The 6681-nt window shown below is 35.9% G+C and overlaps 1 pseudogene; it reads left to right on the forward strand.

Moving 5' to 3' along the window:
- The first annotated feature begins 3195 nt into the window (after positions 1–3195).
- On the forward strand, positions 3196–4657 carry LOC102839084 (annotated as a pseudogene).
- The last annotated feature ends 2024 nt before the right edge of the window (positions 4658–6681 follow it).

A 6681-nucleotide genomic window follows, 5' to 3' on the forward strand; every position in this document is an offset into this window, starting at 1 on the left:
TTTTACATTGCTTAATAAAGGTATTTGCAATGGAGATGTCATTGGTTTTGAAAAATTCTGTCATGTAATCTCCAGAAATGTTTCTGTCAATATAGCCATATTTTCCAACAACTGATCCTTCCTCTTTTTTCTCACCTTTGAATTTCAATCACTACTAATATAGGTACATCTAGATTACATGTTTCATAACTTTCAGACTGAAGAAGTTCTTAGAATTCTTCAATTTCATCGTTACTGGCTTTAGTGTTTGGTGTGTACATTTTAATAATATATTAGTTCATTATAATATTAATAGTTTAATATTAAGATTGATGCCAAGATACATATTAACTGTTCTTCCTTTGAAATATATGGATATTATCTTATCACAAACAGCATTGTACTTCAAGATAGATCTTGAAATGTTCTTTTTGATTATGATGAATGATAATGAAGTAGTGGGGGAACTGTGCTAAAGTTTGTTTGTATCTTATGGGACTGGAATCTGAAAGCTTATTTTAAATGATGAAGACAGATGCAAATTCCATCACATGCCCAAAGAAAACAGTTATTTTCATGCAAATGTGATCCACTTACACATTGTTGTGGTGGTGGTGAAGTGCCTTCGAGTCGGTTCCGACCCATAGCGACCCTGTATAGGGTTTCTGAGGAGCAGCTGGTGAGGTTGAACTGCCGACCTTGCAGTTCAAATGGCTTTGCAGTCTGGCGCATTAATCCACAGCACCACACCAGGACTCCACTATTAGAAGTTAAAAGAGCTATAGGTGTGGTTCTGTAGGACAAGTACTTGCCACACAGGATAATCACAAGGTCAGCAGTTCAAACCCTATACAGTGTTTCTATGAGTCAAAACTAACTCAATGGTACACAACAACAATAACTGTAGTTGAAGTTGTTGTTGTTAGGTGTTGTCAAGTTAGTTCCAACTCATAGCAACCCTATGCACAACAGAACAATACATTGCACAGTTCTGTGTTATCCTCACAATTGCTGTTATGCTTGAGCCCATTGTTTATGCTACTGCACCAATACTTCACTTCGGATATCTTCCTCTATTTCACCAACCACCTAACATGATGTCCTTTTCCAGGAACTGGTCCCTTGTGAAAAATGTCTGAAACATGAGAGACACAGTCTTGCCATCCTGGCTTTTAAGGAGTATTTGGCTGTACTTCCAAAATATAACCTTGGATAGATCTTTTATTGGCAATTATAACCTTTTTTTTTTTTTTGAGTGACCTTTCTTTATGTTTGTCCAGGATTTCCCCAAAGCTATTAATTTTGTTTTAAACCAAGGAATTTTCAAGTGTAAGTGTCGACTGTTTACTAACAGTTTAATACAAAAATCAATGTGTGTATTTCCTAGGAAACATAAAACCTATTAGCCAAATCTTTCTGAGAAATATATATTATTCTGAAGTTTCTTCATTACTTATTAAATCTCCTGTCCTAGCCAGAAGCAAAAGTGACTCTGAAGTTAGAGAACTGTAACTGCAGGGTTTTCCCTCAGGCATTCCTGAGTCTTCAAGGCAATTTAGCTTTAGTCAAAATAAAATAACTATGGTATCTAAGAATACACCTAGTTTTCCTTATAAATCCAAAAGAGAAAGAAAATTGTATGAGGAATGAGACAGAAGTAAATAAATATAGAGTAGGAAAACAAAAGAAGGGAGATGATGTGAGCCTATAAGCAATGGTGATGAATAAAATCAGAAACAGACAGGAAAAGGTACAGAAATGCAGATTTTCTCTACGGCCAAGAAGTTGAACATAACTCTGAAATCATTTATAAATTGAAATGGCATACAGAAGCAGTTGCCCTTAATTTATATGAATTTTTGGTTTTTTTTTTTTTTTTTTTTTTTGCCTTTTCTTACTCCAAACATAACCTACCAAACCATATCAAATATCATGGTTTGATTGTGTTCCACAGAGAATGTCACCTTGGCTGGAAATTGTCAATGGTTTGGCAGTTATGTAATGGTATAATGTGATCAGCCCTGATTTGATGTAAGGGAATGAGAGTGGAATGCAATAGCTTTCCACAGTTCCCAGCCCTGGTCTGGTGTAAGTGGAGTTTCCCTGGGGTGTGACCTGCTTTACCTTTTATCTTACATGAGATAATACAAGAGAGATGTGAACAGAGAAAGGGGGACCACAAACACCATGAAAGAAAAGCCAGTGCTCTTCTACTTCCTTTGGAATCAGGGTCCCTGTACAATCTCCTAGAACCAGGAAAAGATTGATGCCAAGATACAAAGAGATTGCCTAGACACACCAATTTCATGAATGTTGAAAGAAGATAAGCAAGAACCTTCCCCCAGAACTGACAGACAAAGCCTTCCCTAAGTGGTACCCTGTATTTGTACTTCTAACCTCCCAAATTGGTAGAATATATTTCTTTTTGTTAAATCCATTAGTAGTATGTATGTTATAACAGCACTACGTAACTAAGACACCAAATAACACAGAAAGCCTAAAATTGCAGTAATATACGGTTTTTATAGATACAGTTGAAAGCTCTGGTGGCTTGATTTTGAAATTCTGAATGTAATTCCTGGAGAAGGGGATTGGTGACGGACCTAACAGCATTTTGTTTCATTGTGTATGGGGTTACCGTGAGTTTAGGGCTGACTCTTTGGCAGCCAACAACAACAATCATTAGCAAACTTTACCAAACTAATTACAATGTGGATTTAGAGGTTTTATTAGTGAGTTTCAATTTGGTATTTAAATTTGGTACCTCAAAAAAAAATTAATAACATTAAAAGGATACAAGTAACAAAAATAGAAAAAGACTTTTAGTCACAAAATATGTATGCAAAGGACATATTGAAAGTGACATCCATGTACCTCCCAAGATAAGATGAAATGAGAACAGAAGAGGATACAAGACTTTTCTAAAAAGAATGAGAAAAAAAAAAATCTAAAAACTCAGAGTTTGGGGTGAGAAGTGAGGTGTGGGAAGTTGGTTGCTTTGTGAAGAATTCATTGACTATGGAATTGGAGGGGAAACCCTATACAGGGTTGCTATGGGTCGGAACCGACTCGACGGCACTTAACAACAACAACAACAACAACTGACCTTTCTAGAAAAAAAAAAAAAAAATCAATTTCCCTGAATCTTATACTGTGACTGACTTGTCTGCCATGAGTGCACATTCTGAGTACAGGAACTTGAGTTAGCTCTCAATAATGGGAAGAACCTACATTGTAGAAGAGGCTGTTGGCCAATATCTTTCAAACATTAGTCTCCAAGGAAAAGCTTTTCCTTCTAGTCTTTAAATATGACAGTGTTCTTCACAAAAGGATTATGTGATTCTTGCCACGAGAACACCACCCAAAGAGGAACAAATTGAGAGCCTCAACCATCCCAAAGCTAAGTCAGACATCTTGGATGAAGAATGGACCACAGAGCATGCCAACCAGGTTTCCAGAATGCTACCAGGGGAACTTTAGTCTTTGGAGTATTTATCGTTACAACTTTAGAACTGGTGAGTGAGTTTCAAAACGTTCTATGCAGACTAATCTTTGCTATTGAGAAGTCCGTGAATAAAAAAAGACTGTGGAGTTTCACATAAGAAGCTTCAGAATGAGTGATACTTCGTATTTGTTCCTCTACAAAAAACATACTTTTGTTGAAATTATGATATCCATGATCCAAGAGTTCAGCAAGACCAGCAGAGTGGAAGTATCAAAATGAACTCTCAACCTCATGAATTTCTTTACAGTGTACAGTTCACATTAATATTCATGTTCCACTTTCTAGTATTTCTGTCAACTGTACTCTGGAGAAAAAAATACAAAGAATGGACTTGCGCACTGGGCCAAACAAATAGAAAATGGTGTGATTTTGATTAATGGGCAAGCTAAAGATGAGAATTGTGATCTTCTAGAAGGGCAGAAAAAATCTAGAGGAAGTGCTCAAGTGACTCATCCTTCTTTTGATGTCAGAGTTCTAACTCAGTTGCTCCTGAGTTCAGACCACAGATCAACAGGTCCATAGCCACAGTCCAGATGTGTAGTGATTCTGTAAACCTTAAGGATGCTGTGAAATACAGAGCTTATATTTATAGCAGTAAACCCAAAATAAAAGCTGCTGTGTAGGCCATAAAGAGAGACATATTGAATACAGTTGCTAACCATTGTGAAATATTATTTGAAGACCTGCTTTTGAATGAAATTCCAGGAAAAAAAAAAAAAAAAAATCTTAAAAAAGAGGTCCACCGCCTCCCACATTGTGTTTTTGTTCCCATACCTGGATCCACTGTAATGTTAGGTGATTATAAATTTGGTGATGAGTCAGCTGAAGAAATCACAAACCACTTTATAGAGGTGTTAGATAAAATCATTCAAATAAAAGATTTGGAAATTGCAGAGGAAATAAGCACAGTCTAATGTAGAGATGGATTAATTGAGTAGGAAAAGATTGATTAATATTACAAGGACAAAGGAAACAAAACAACAGTTTTGAAAGTTTAGCTTAGATGAGTTCCTCTATGGATAGTGAAGCTTCTTTGGAAAACACAGATGATGATGCACAACCAAAACAAACTATTAAAGCTACAATAATATCAAAATTTCTGTAAAACATAGGTGTGATCACAGCCTTTGCAGCTGCAGTCCTTGCATCTCCTTTCATTACTTCAGTGACTAGAATGAGGCACAAAGAACTCCCTGACCCTCCAGAGACTCTGACTGACAATTATAAATAATAAAGTTACAAGCAATTCATCTGCACTTGAGTGAATACCAGCCACATCTGCTGCCATCAATGTTTGCTAGATGTGTTTCTTACTAAGATGAAGTCATCAGTTGCCTTATTTAGGCCTCATTATATCATAGGTGGGCCAGATATCCAAAAATAAAGTTATGTATCTCTAAAAAAAAAAAAATCTAAAAACTCAGTACTGAAATAAAAAAATATTCAGTAGGATAGGATGGCGAAATAAGATTCTGGGATTCAAAAGTCACTGGTATCTGTTGATTATCGTTGTTGTTATTAAGTGTCGTCGAGTCGTTTCTGACTCATAGCTACCTTGTATAGGGTTTCTGAGGAGTGACTGGGGAGCTTGAACCACTGACCCTGTGGTTCAAACCAACCTTGTAGTCGGTCACATTAATTGGCAGTGCCACACCAGGATTCCATTATTATTATTAGTTTCCAAATCAAACCAAATCTACTACCATTGAGTCAATTCCAAATCATAGCAATGTTAAACAAACAAACAAACAAAAAAGTAGAACTTCTCTATAGGATTTGCAAGGTTGTATGTCTTTACAGAAGCAGAGTGCCAAGTCTTTCTCCTGTGGAGTGGCTGGTGGTCTTGAACCCCCAACTTTTTGGTTAGCAACTGAACACTTTAACCATTATGCCACTAGGATTCCTATGAGGTGTTTACATGGAGTAAATTACTAATTTTAAGTGTAGTTGTTAAGACTGGAAGAAACAATATACAAACCTAGGAAAGATTCAAGTTATTAATTTGATTAGTATGTCATTAATCAAACAAACATGTATGCAAAGAAAATTATTTTTGATATAACTAGATGCAACAATTTCTGAAAGTCTGATGATTTTTTTTACTGTTATATGAAATTACCATTATAATAATGTATAATTTTGCCTTCTGAGAAAAATCTATATCCTGATTTATCTACGTGGATATGACTGTATATTATTGTCTAGCATATTATTTATATAAGTTTCTTAATAGCCTCTTAAACCCACATTCAATCTAAGTAGATTTTATTTTCAGCATATATAGGTGGGTCTTACCTGTCTAAGTTTTGGATGTTTTTCAAAAAAAGACAGGAACAAGTATTGCATTTTCAATATATCCTGCACTTCACTAAAAATGTTTTAAGCCAAGATTCTAAATAGACAGATGAGTAATGACCAGACCATATATGATAGTGGAACTCTAACCCACTCAAGAAGCCAAGGAAACCATAATACAACTTCTATTGCAGTTGACCCAGGATGGTCAAGACTTGGTCAATGACTACAAACTTATTTTGTTGTCCTCACTTGCAATTTAAGAAGACCCCCAAAAAGTCATATCAGATCCCCAAATCAATCACATATGTTAAACTTCCTGTTCAACTTTTAATCACAGCATATATGAAACTTCCCCTTTTTCTCAGTATAAAACTTTTTTAATCCCCTTCCTGCCTTTTTGTCTCTGCCAAACACAAGCGATGGTAACTAACCTCTTGCTATAAATATGAATAAATAAACTGTTCTCATCTAGCTATTTATTTATGTCCACAATCCATGCTCAAAAAAAATGTTTTTAAATCATGTGTGCCTCTTTCATGCTTTATCAGGTGAGGATTTGTGCCCTTTTTTATTTCTACCTTCTATGGAAGAGGAACAAGCATTGGGAGCAATGGCAACTAGTGTCAGTGTCCTTTTTGTGGACTTAATCTATTAAAGCATCACCCATCTTACAATTTGTCCCATAATGGCATCTAGTCTGCTGCTGTGGTGCTGGAAGCTATGTCACAGTATGTCAAAGATCTGCAGATTATCCAGCCATGGTGGGTAGGTTTTATTAAAACTTCCAGACTATAACAGATGAAAAAGAAAGGCCTGGAAATTTACTTCTGAAAATTAACTGATGACAGTCCCCGGGATCACAATAGAAATGATCTGATCTAATGCTGGAATATGACCTT

This window comes from Chrysochloris asiatica, unplaced genomic scaffold (genome assembly GCF_000296735.1).
Source record: "Chrysochloris asiatica unplaced genomic scaffold, ChrAsi1.0 scaffold00050, whole genome shotgun sequence".
NCBI lineage: Eukaryota > Metazoa > Chordata > Mammalia > Afrosoricida > Chrysochloridae > Chrysochloris > Chrysochloris asiatica.